Raw genomic sequence first — 12820 nt, forward strand, 5'->3', positions numbered from 1 at the left:
CAAGATCGGAGACGCTGCTAGACTCAAGTTGAATGAGGCAATGTGTCCCTACACAGGGGCGGGTCCTCCGTTTGAGCGAAGGAGCGTCGCCTCACAAAGAAAAGCCCCAGGCCAGAGCTGAAAAATAAAATGGTAATAAAGTTTATTTATGACCATTTTATTTTTCAGCAACCAACCTGTCCTAAACTGAGTGACAGGACGGGGAGGGGCCAGTCCTGACCAGTGGCAGCAGGGAGCGGTGAGCTCAAGTTTAAAATGTGCATGTCTCTTTGGCCAGCCGTCTTGTAAAAGCCAGCCAGATATGCACATTTTAAACTTCTCTAACCTAGCTGTCTTAGAAACCTGGGATAGAGAAGGTGCCGGCCTCAGGTGCTCTTGAGAGCGGTGAGTGAGGACGCACCCTCTAATCCTGGCGCTGCTCTCATTGTGGTGAGAGCATCGACAGGATTGGTTAGGGGAGTTGCCTGGGTCCCGCATCGGAGCTTAACTTGAGAGAAGACCGAAGGAGGAAGACGTTGCGCAGGAAGGTAAGTGCATTTTATTTATTTTTGTCAACCACCCCAGCACCCTCAGTACATGCCAGCCGCCACTGTCCCTACATATATCCAATGAACAGCAAATAAATCAGTATTGTCAATTAAATACATCTCGAAGCAAAAAGAGACTTAAAGCCTTCTTTAAGTTCCATACCATGAAGAATGATGAAATAATTAAAGTGCATTACAGAAGGCAATATCAATAGTTTGTCAAAATACATAATGAATAAATATAGGGAATAAGCATAAGCCTTGTGTAATAAAGAGTCTGACATGAAGTACAGTCTCAGAGCCAAAGTATTCTAAGTCTAAATCAAGAAACCCACTGCTTTACAAGAGTTGGGCAATCCAGGCTGGCTCACCTTCAAGAACAGGCATTTTTGTTTTATAAAAAATACACAGTGAAAAACACAGTATCAGTATAGGGTGAATATTACATAATTTCACAAACTGACAAATCAGAATACAAAATGTAATACAGTATCATCTAGCACCATTTTAAAACAATCCCCTAAATGTTACTAGAACAACCCCTTTGACCTAATTTCTTCGGGTGTGTCAGTACAGATCTAGTTACACTGAAAACAATCACCGTCTCACAGAATGAATAGGCTTACAGTAATACAGGGAGAAAGAACCTTGAAATTAAAGGCTTCCTCCGGAGTTTTCCAAGAGCAGCAGGTCGACACAAAGGAAAGCATTAGAACAGTGCACATTTTGTTATGTGTCAATAGAGGAGATATGATAACAAACATCATGGCTGTGACAGAAATCGAAAATGAGGTTAAGACCTAGTCTGGGACTAGTTTAGTCAGACAGGAAAATACAGTTTTTGCAAGATGCAAAATGTTTGGTTTGTTTTATGCAAAAATATTCAGACATTAGACCCAGAATCAATCAAAATCAGCTCCCTCACAGCTGCGATTCTCCTCTTAAGGGCAGCCAAATGGACCTTGCATTACTAGCCGCGCGACAAGCAATTCTCACTAGATGGGGCACTTCGGAAGTCTCGGATCAGGTGGCATGGTTACAAAAACTGGGGCTAACTCTAGCCCTGGAACGAATGTCCATGGGAGCAGAACATAAAGTGGATAAGTATGTGGAATTACGGTCTCCGTTTATACGGATTTTATCAGCGAAATTTCGAGAAGTCACTTGCCCACATACTAGCGAATCCTGCTCCGAGTCCTTATACCTCACTAGAGACAGTCCCTACAATCCACTTTTGCCCCATATCTAGGCTAACCCGCACACTCAGTAGGGACATACTACTCTAGGTAACATGCCGGAAGCGACATAGGGCTTGGGCGGAGGGAATGTGGGAGGGATAAAAGGGGGGTGGTAGAAGTAATTTTTTAGGTCTCGCACCTGGCGACGCAGAGCGAAGCGCTATTGCCAGCGAGACTTATTGTCAGTGACTTGCCTCTCAAGTGGTACAGTCCGGGGCACGCGCAGGGCTTTTGGCGATTGGGGTCTGTGGCCGCGCTTTTGAAGACTCGCTTGCTTCTAAAGTTTCATTAGTTGTGCTTGCTTCTAAAGTTTCACTTTCATTTTTTTAATGCGCACACGCGCTGCAAGCACGGCATGCTCCGTCGTGTTTCATTCAGGCGGGGCCCTCAGCGTGTAATCTGGTAGGTGCTGTGTGGGTTTACGGGTTGATTCCGCTGGCTGCTCACCACTTCACTAGACAGCGAGATCGCCCTCCGCTGCTGCCGCGTCCTGTGCTTTAATCCGGCTCCCCGGCGCAGCCTCACTTCACGCCTCTCAATCCCTGGCCAGCGAGCTCGCTCCACGCCACTGTCCGATCCCTGGCCACACACCGAGCAAGGTGTCTCCGATCACCGCCGCTCTTCTCTCGCGGGCCATGAGGTCACCCATCACTGTTGCCGGTACTGCACACTCCGCAATAACGGGCTAGGAGTCTCGTACCTGGTGGCGCGCTCCTGCCCCCACCGCAGCTTGTCCTCCATAGCAGGCAGCGACGGCTGTGTAATGTGAAGTTGCCAAAGAGCCTACCTCGCCTACCATGGCTTCTAAGAGAGGCTGGCCGCATCCAGAGAGCATGCCATTCGCATACACACATCAGCCAAACATAATGAGTGCAGCCATTAAGATGCATATTTCAGGTGTTGCAGAGGAAAGGCAGCGTACACTTAAGTACGTTGATGGTTAGTTTTTAAAATGGGGTGTCTTAAGTGCTCAAAATAATGTCCTCCTCTCTTTTTCCACTGCCCCTACAGCCCCCCCTCATGTTGTGCTTCACATAAATTGATTAACAAAATATCCAAGCAACAGCTTTTTATTTCGAAACAACATTGAATAGTTTATTTTTATTTAGTTTTAGTAAAAGAGAAAATGTTATGTCCATATTAATACATGTCCTAGCTCATTACAGATTTACTTATCGGAAACGTAACTTAGGTAAATATATCTACATGGAGAATTCAGGCTTATTCATGTTTTGGATACAAATGCTGGCATCTAAATTGCTTGCAAAGGTGCTTCCTAGCAACTTCGGGGCTCTGGAATTAGATACAATGGGGCAGATTTACAATTACTGGCGCATCCCTGCATATCGGCAAGGACGCGCCAGTAATTGTGCACCGCAGCTCCGCCACCCATGATGCGCCGCATTTACAATGCGGTGCACCATGGGGCAAAAAAAAAAGCGGCGCATTGCTGGAGTTGCGTCGCAAGCGCGACGCAGCTCCAGCAATGATCAGGGAGGCCCTATGTGTACAATGCTGCGTCAATCCTTACGCCTGCTTCAAGCAGGCGCAGGGTTCTGACGCAGCATGGGCCCAAAAGTGACTGAGTGAAATCTTGTAGATTTCACTCAGCCACTTTTGGGAGGCGCTCCTGCGCAGGAACGCCTCCCCCTTTGATGGTACGCCTCTTCTGGCGCAGGGCTTTACAACGTGACTGTTAGAAACGGGACCCCCGGCCGGCCAAGGCTCACGCCAAGGTCAGTCAGGGATCACCATTTCTAAGGTCAGGGCAAGGGAGTTACACACCAAGATAACCCCTGCTCACCCTCTAGGTAACGTGACGCGAGCAGCAAGGCTGATCTCGGAGGCGATGTGTAAAGAGTTTGCGCGCGCACCCCAGCGACAACACCCTAGGCCCACCACAAAGGAAACTCCACACAAGGTTATATCAAAAATAGCCTTTGTATTATAATAAAAACACATTAGATAAGACACACACTTTACAATGTGCCAACAGGCACGGGCAAGATTTGCAAGGGATTATGTACAGGACAGGGCCACCTGGACCACTGTCAGGGGTATGCACTTTTTAGAAATAATACTTGTAGGTATAACACTTAGCACATAAACATATAATGAATGTAGCACACAAAATAATTACATGTAGCACACAACCAGGACTTCCTGGTAAAGGGTAAATATCTCCTACGCAACCCTAAACACTGTAGGAAAATCACGCAGGGAACTAGGACCTTATCATCAGGACCTATGGAAGGAAAACCATCACCTAAGCAAGTCACATTTAGCAAAGGGAAGGAAACCTAAAATAATCACCTAAGCAAGTCACATTTAGCAAAGGCAATAAAACATCAATCATCCTCTAAGCAGGTCACTTTTAGCAAAGGGGAATAAACCATAAACAATTACCTAAGCAGGCCACTTTTAGCAAAGGTAATAACATAAACAATCCTCTAAGCAGGTCACTTTTAGCAAAGGGGATAAAACATAAAGAACATGGCACATGAGGTATTAAAACACATTCAGAGGTGCAGGTAGAACATTTGCGCAGAAATCACATCAGTAAGTAAATCATAAATTGCGCAGGGTGCATGTGGCACAACACTAGAAATGTCCCTCAGGCCAACTGGCCTCGCAAGGGCTGAAATGCCCTGAATCCAATGTCAGGGAAGGCTGCGCAGGCAGCCAAGAACACAAAGCCTAAACATAGCAACTGCCCACAAAGTGCTGGGCAGTTGTAAATACTGATGGGCAACGTTGGAGCCTCGTGGGCTCAAGAACCACCTGTGAGCCTCGCAGGCTCTACTCTCCAGAACAACTGTGCCCCTGAGCCTCTCTGTGCTCGCAAAACTACTGTGGGCGTGGAGCCCCTCGGGGCTCAAAAACGGGAATGCCCTGAGCCTCTCAGGCTCGTAGATACAAATCGCCCTCAGGAGCCTCGGGGCTCCAAACAAGAATGCGGCTTTCTGGGCCGGTGGGGCCCCTCACGGGGGACCCTCGCCCACGTGGGGCCTTCGTTTGGAGTCCCCCCCTCTGGGGGACTCGAGATGCCGGGAATGCCCTCTTGAAGCCCTCGTGGCTTCACTCTAGAAATGAGCGCGAGGTCGCGCTACCGGGAAGGGGGGGGGCGGACTCCGACAATGTGTCCCGGCGCCCCTCCCTTTCCTCTTCGTCACTCACCGGCTGTCTGGGGCTGGGGCTGCGGCCGCTCCTCTTCTCTCGTCCCGGGGCTCTCCCTTCGATCGGGAGCCTCGGGCAGGACACGCCGGCTGCTTCTCTTCTTGCTGCTCGGCTGCGGGGGCGGGACTTCCGGGTCACCCTCCCTTGGGCCGCGCAGCGATTGGCCGGACACACGAGCACTTCCGGGTCGCCGCGGGCAGCGCGGCGGCTCGCTTCAGGCAGGCAGGCGGGGTCCCATTATCCGAGGAGTGGGCTCCCTCGTGATGAATTACAATCCCAGGACGGGGCAATGCCGGGTGGGCACCGGCCTACAAAAGGGCAATAATCCGAGGTGGGCACTCGGACATCAAACGGTGGACACCACCAAATCAGCAGCTGCCGGGTGGGCACCGGCTGGGCTCTCAAAGCGCTAACAGCGCTAACAACGAAGGCAAGGCGATCCCAAGCGCCACAGGACAAGATACAGCGCTCTCAGCGCTAGGAGCCAAATAAAGCGCTCTCAATCGCTAGCCAAAGGATTTCAGCGCTCCCCAGTGCTGAAGGGCAGAGAGCAGCGCTCTCAGTGCTGTAGGCACAGCACAAGCTCCAGCAGGGGCTGGAGGCAGGCAGGGGGGCAAGGCTGGGCCCAGAGCCAGCACACTGGGTCTCCAGGCAGGGAGACAGTCCAAGTGGCGGTCCTCCTGGCCCCAGCAGCAGCAACAGCCCCCTCTGGCAGGATCAGAAAAGAGAACCACCTTCGTGGGGACACAGCCCCTTCTTATACTGTGAAATCCTTTGTTTCAGGGTGCAGGGTGGGGGGAAAACCAGTTGCAGCTGGCTTGGGAGTACCCTTGATGGCCCAACCACCCCTTTCATTCACTGGGGAGGCTAGGGTCGTTAGACACACCACAGGGGGGCGGAGCCAGCATTGTGTGGGGAAAAACCCAGCCCCATTCAGGACACAGGTGCACTCCTCCCACACATCACTCATGCTAATCTCACACTCACCACCGGGCAGACCCATCCAGACTTCCTGGAGCCTGGCATGCCAGCCAGTTCCAGCCAATCACGCTCCAGCACCCTCACTGCACACATACATCAATGTCCAGAAGTAGCACTTCCCTTCTAGACACATACAAGCCGCACATACCATCGCGCAGCATTCATTCTCACGAGTTCACACATACCAAACTCGAGCCTGCACTCCCCACACATCAGGAACTAACATGGACACACACATTCCCCATGTATTCCTATGGGAGGGCAGGCCAGCCATACTACACGCACGCACTTTACCCTGGGACACAGGGAAAAAGTGCGCAGAGACCCAAAAATCACTAACACTGGGTCACAAAGAAAAGCAAAAAGATTAGGGGTGAACCTGCCCTAAGGGCCAAGTCCAACAGTGACGCATCTGGGAGATGCGTCACGTTGTAAATACCCTGCACCATGGTGCATCTTTTGCGCCGCCGCTGCGTCACAAAAGTGACGCAACGGCGACGTAAAAGCAGCGCAAGGGGCTTGTAAATCTGCCCCAATGAATTCTTGGAACTTCAGTATTGTCAATTTATATCAAACGGTGATGAGAAACAGCAGGGCGTTGTTGGCTGTAGTTCTGGCAGACGTGCCTAAAGAGTCTCTTGGAAGTGTGGGTGACTTTGCTTAATTGCATGTGGTACAGTTGAAAGAGGGGGGTGCACTGCAGTTGTCTGCAAGGGCACATTGCATGTTGCACAAGGCAATGATTCCATGCATCTAGGTTAAAATCGTTCTGACGCCCCTGTTCTAGAAGCGGCCATATGAACCGGTCCCTAAGAGGCCTCTTTTCGGTATTGCTAATATCTGTCTGTTTTCTGGACTGCAATCAACATCCATTAACAGAAATTCGCATAGCGTTCGAATGTCCCTACAGTACCACCTAGTGTTCTGCTTCTCCTAAATTGTGCTTTAACAAAATATCCCAGCGTCATTGTTGGGAAATCTGAACTCTTATTGACTAAGCTACGTCTGTGATTCTATCTTGTCTCTTAAGCCAATAAATCCCTCGTATATAAATCTCTTGAAGGCGTGGGACAGTATAATATGGTGCACCAGGCAAGACTTTCCTCAGGGGCGGCTCTAGGCTTATGGCGGCCCTGGGCAGGGAGCGTAGGTAAGGGGCCCTGGAAGAGGGGGTCCGGGCGGGGCGGAACACGGAGGCCAGTGAAGAGGGGGGGGTCAGGGGGTCTGGAAGTGGCACAAATCCCTGCCAGGGGCCGCCACGCAAATATGTATCCATCCTCAGAGGATTATTATATTAAGGATATATATTGGCGTGGTGGCCCCTGGGGTTTGGCGGCCCTGTGCAGGTGCACAGCTTGCACATGCCTAAGGCTGTCCCTGCTTTCCTTCCCTCACACTGCCATGCATATTTCGAGCGAATGTCTGGTTTGTTAAGGTGCTGACTAGCGACCGCCCTCTTCCACTACGGCGCTGCCCCCTGTACACCCGGCATGGGGTCTTTGAGGGAGCGGAGGGAGAACATTCTCCCCAAGAAAGAGAGCGCAGAGGCTTCCAGGGGGAGATGAGCAGAGCGCACCCCGTCCGTAGCCTCTTCTGATTTGATTTAAGTCACAGCTGTACCTACCTGCTCCTGATACACACCCAGTGCAGTGCTGGTGGAAAGAAACCACCCGGTGACATCCCTGGGTTTGAGCAAGGTAGGGTATCATTTCCGTTTTCTGTTTAATTCCTGATTATAACGTGGCATACAGATCGGATGGTCCGGACTGGCCGTTGCGGGCCCCGGGCAATACCCCGGTGCGCCCCAAGGGTGGGGACTGGTTTTGGGCCCATGGGGGCCGTTTTCGTTACAGGGCCGTTTTTGCAGCCCCCCATCCCCCCGCCTTGGGGAGGGGGGGCGAGCACTTTGCCAGGGCCGGTTTTGGTTCCCAGTCCGGCCAGGGAATGTCGAACTTAAAAATGGGAAAATTTTCTGAAACAAACGAGTAGGCATGCCACAAAGCGCTTTGTAAATGTTGTGATACAATTGGAAGTGGCCAATAGGTGTGGCTTTAGTGTGGTACCGTATGTAAACACCGGCCTTCACAAACGCAGTTTAGATGTGTTCTATTGACGAATTTGGATTACAGTTTTAAAGCTAGTCCCGTGGGCTCTGCCAATGCTGGGAAGAAAGAAGGGAGGGAAAAAATGTTTTCTGTATGGAATGTACATGGGGGATAATAAACTGAATGTGATAGTGTGATGACTGAGTGTACTATTCAGATGTGAAATAGTCCAGCGGGCACTCCAGCGAAAGCACTCCCAGGAAGATGGATTGATAGAGCAACCAGCAAATAGTATGAGGTGAGCATGTACCTTTGGTTTTATCTATCAGTGCGTCATGTTTACCTTTGGGCTTTTCCTCCCTTTCATTATTCCTATCCCACATCTCTTCTTCTACCTCTCCCTATATTCCTCTTCCACTTTCTCCCATCATCTTGCTCCCTCCCTTGCTCACTATTTTATCTACCCACTCTTTAAATAGGAAATTAACATTCCGGTTGAAAACAAGCATTTGCAATGCAATAGGTCTTGCATTACTGAAAATTAGAGCTATTGGTGTTGCATTATTATTTGCAATGCCAAAAGCTCAAACTTTTACTTGATTGATTGCTTTATTTCGATATGCACATATCATAAAAGCAGTACAAAAGATAAAAACAGCATGTCGAAATAAGTAAGACTGTACATATAGTGTGAGAATTAAAAACACGTTAGATCAGCATAAATTAGATAAAAAAGAATTAAATTGATGTGGACAGTCTTCTAAGTCTAATCAACCAAGCCCATTTTAAAAACTTAGCAACAGCACAAACAATGGGAGGGGCTGTATTGGTTAAAAGAATCCGAAGTGCAACGGAGTGCTGACGAGTCCCCAGTTCTCTGCAGATGGGACCAAGCCAACGTGATCTGGGGCGACCATAGTCCGGGCATTCGAAAAGGAAATGTGGCACCGTCTCTGGCTTGTCCTGGCAAAGAGCACAGAAGCGTGATGTGGGCTGGGCTTTATTCCACCTCGAGCAGAGGTCGGCCAAGGGCAAGGTTCCTAACCGAAATTTAATATACAAGGACCTATCCATAGCAACTGATATAATGTCCATGTATGGCTCGTACAAGGCAGCGTTTTTGAACAGCAGGAAAGCTGCGGTGGTTTTGCAGTGCTGCTGACTTCTAAAGCGCTTCACACAAACCCACTCCCAGAAAAGTTTTTTTAAGGTCTTCTTTGGAGGAGCGGAGTGACTATGCCAGCAAGAGTCCAAACCTAGTTCCCCTAAGAGATGTTTTATATCCTTCAGCCATTTGATGCTACGCCAACCATCAGAGTGCATCACTTCTGCCAAGCCATTGGCATAGGATTGTAGCTCCGGGACCCTCCACAAGCGTGCCCAGAGCAGAAGGGGTCGAAGCCGAGCCTGGTCCCTTATGGCTTTACAGCCAGTGTCCATGAGCACTGGGATGGTCGGGCTGCTCGATGGAATGGCAAGGAGATCCTTGATAAATTTATTTTCGGCCTTGCTCAATGAGTCAACTTTGCCCAAGCCCCACAGTTCCGATCCATAAAGTGACGCAGGGACCGCACGTGCTTTGTAGATCTCAAGTATAGGAGCAACACAATGTTTTGTAGAGTTATTGAACTCCTTAAGAAGGGCGCCCCCCACCCTTTTGTGGGCCAATGTCATTTTATCAATGTGGGCAGTCCAGCTCATCACATCATTCAGTCGGATTCCCAGGTAATCAAATTCTGCCACTCTTTCTAGGGGTATAGAGTTCAGAATAGGAGGGCGGCCAAGTTTGCGAGGTGGATGCATGACTAGGTACTTAGTCTTGTCTATGTTGATGACAAGGCCCTTGGTGGTACAGAAGTCCTGGAAGCGGTTCAGCAGTGTCTGGAGACCTTGGGGGGTTTTAGAGATGAGGAGGGTGTCGTCGGCGAACAACAGAGTTGGAATTTTTACTCCTCCCAGGATGGGAGCGTCTGATGGTTCGCCCAGTAGATGATCTACCACCCCGTTAATGTAGAGGGAGAATAAGGTAGGGGCCAAAACACAGCCCTGTCTTACTCCCCTCTCGACCCTGATCTTATCGGTCTTTTCCCCATTCAGCCCCCATCTAACCTGGGCATAGGTGTTGGTGTGCAGGTTAATAAGGAGGTTTAGTAAGTACGGGGGCATCCCTAAACCGTGAAGCACCCTCCAAAGTTCCTCCCTTGGTACCAGGTCAAAGGCAGTCTTAAGGTCAATAAAGGCCAAGTAAAGACTGCCTTTGCCCAGTACCACCACCTTCCAGTGTAATAACAAGAGCCTAAAGACCTGTTCAATAGTTCCTGTACCCGAACGGAACCCAGCTTGCATATCGGACAGGATGTGATTGTCGTCCACCCATTGGGTGATCCTCCCCAAGATGGTTTTCCCAGCCAATTTCTGGCTTGAGTCTATTAGGCTTATGGGCCTATAGTTCCCGGGTAAGTCCCGACTGCCCTTTTTGAAAATGGGGACCACCTCCGCACCTCTCCAGGAGTCAGGCACAGGGCCTCCCCCCATAATTGCGTTGAGGAGTGCAGAGATTAGTACCCCCCATTCTTCCGGGTAAGCACGGAGGATATCCCCCGGTAGGCCATCCGGACCAGCTGCTTTCAAAGGAACCAAGGTTTTGATCTGCTTTGTTACATCCAAAGCAGAAAAAAGTTCCAGGTCACGAACTAGAGTAAAGGGTGGGAGTTTAAAGGAGTCATTAAGTGGGCCTTCGACAGCAGAATAAAGATTTTGGAAGTGGGAGAACCAAGTCTGGGCGTTGATGGTACACGTCCTCCGGGAGTCGTCAGGACGATTCCTTTTGCCCACCATGTCCCAAAAACCTTTGGCATCTTTCCCACGACTGGCAGCCAGGAGGTCCTGCCAGAAATTAACCTCCCACTCCATCCTTGCATTTTTCTGGCAGAGTGCATAGTATCTCCTGGCCTCCCTAGTCCTAGACGGTAATTTGGACTTGACTGCCTCGATGAGAAGTGACTTCGCCTCCCTACACTTCTGATTGTACCAGCCCTGGCCCGATCGTAAGCTTGGTTTCCTTCCACTCGGGTGAGCTGGAACTACAAAGAGGTCGCTAATGGCCTGAATTATGACACAGAACCTGGGTGCCACCTCCATCAGCCCTTCCTCTTGGCAATCAAGATTGACTGCCTAATCGCCTAATCGCAGAAGTTTTCTCCTCCGAAAGAGCTAGCTTCGCCCACTTTAGCCTTCGACCACAGTTTGTAACCACTGACGGGTCCGGGGCGGGGTTACAAGGAGATCTACTCACAGTACTATTGAAACACCTGTGGGACAGGGTGAGGGACAGGAGATTGTGGTCACTCTCTACAGAAGGTACAATTACCATGTCCTCCACCAGGCTCCACAGGTGTATGTCAAGGAGAAAATAATCAATCCGTGACATGTGCCCTGGCCTGTTGTAGGTGTGGGCCCCTGCTTTGTCGGACCTAGTCCTGCCGTTGGCAGCTCTAAGACCAAACTCCATAACTAGTGAGTTGATCTGGAGGGCCACTTCTGTCCACTTTTTAATAGGACTAAGCTCGAGGGGCGGAATCCCCCACCCATTATCATGTTCCTCTTGGTCTGTTAGGATATCCAGGTCCAGGGGCTCGAAAGTGCAGTTCAGGTCACCTGCCAACAAGGTACAAGACCTATGAGGAGATGAGCGGAGCTGGGCTTCCAGACAAGCTATTACTGGGGATTCTCTTCCCCCCTTAGTGCCACGGGCGTAGATGTTAAAAATGTTTAGAATGACTCTGCCCTGGGAATTTCTCAGCAAAATATTTAGGAGATCAGGGCAATTAGTGTCCCGCTCCTCCACCCTGCAGTTGAATTCTGTGGCTACCCAGATTAGTAGGCCACCCGAAGGGCGGCCCCTGCCAGTTGCACTTTGTACTGCCGGCAAAAAGTGGGTGGAATAGCCCGCCTTGTGTAGGGGCACCCGACTCCAGGTTTCCTGGAACAGGCATATGGAGTATTGCTCCACAAGCTCGTTCCAGTCCGGCAGCGCTAGCTTCCTCTCGAGGCCCGCCACATTCCAGCTGAAAACCCTAATCTGGGGGTCCGTTACAGCCGCAATGCTACAATCCTCGACAGGGAGTGATAAGACCACAGCACCCACACCAGGGGGACTAGCCAGAAGATTATAGGATGCCCCAGTCTCCCCCTTCTCCTCTGCAAGCTCGGCCGTAGCCTGAATTTGCGATGAGGAGGAGGAGCCATTGGTTTTGAGGTAAGGTGTTGGCTCAGCAACAGGGCTTGAAGCCACAGCGACCTCCCCGGGAACATTACTGAGTCAGCAACTCCAGGGTCCCCAGTTTGGTATCACTGGAGCTAGGCATAGCCGCTGGGGGAAAACTCCCGGGGTAGAAAGGCCGTGGGCAGTGTTCTCCACAGAGAATTGGCCCCCAGGACTGCTGATATAGGTGGGTTGTCCAAGGTGGAAGGTGGGAGTGGTCATAATGGGCCGTGGGTAAAAGAATGTCAAGTCGACTATGTCGATACCCGTTCCAACCGTGGGTTGACCTTGAGAGCATATCAGATGGGCGACCCTAGCATCTTGGAAATTTACCACCACGCAATCCCCTTCAAGCGATTTTTTCCCGTTTCCAATCCATCCCACCCTGCGTACACCAAGAATAATACCATCCACTCCCAAAGGCAAGGGCCTGTTGGCTTTCAGCCAGTGGATGACCTTATTCTTAAGTGCCTGATGGTTTTCCCGCTGGGTACTCCTAATAGGGGGGACTTTGGTAAGAATAACAACATACGGGTGACACTCAGGGGGGAGGTTAACTGGGGGGCACTTTCGTCTACTATTCTGAGG

Source organism: Lissotriton helveticus, chromosome 7 (genome assembly GCF_964261635.1).
Source record: "Lissotriton helveticus chromosome 7, aLisHel1.1, whole genome shotgun sequence".
In the NCBI taxonomy this organism is placed as follows: Eukaryota; Metazoa; Chordata; class Amphibia; order Caudata; family Salamandridae; genus Lissotriton; species Lissotriton helveticus.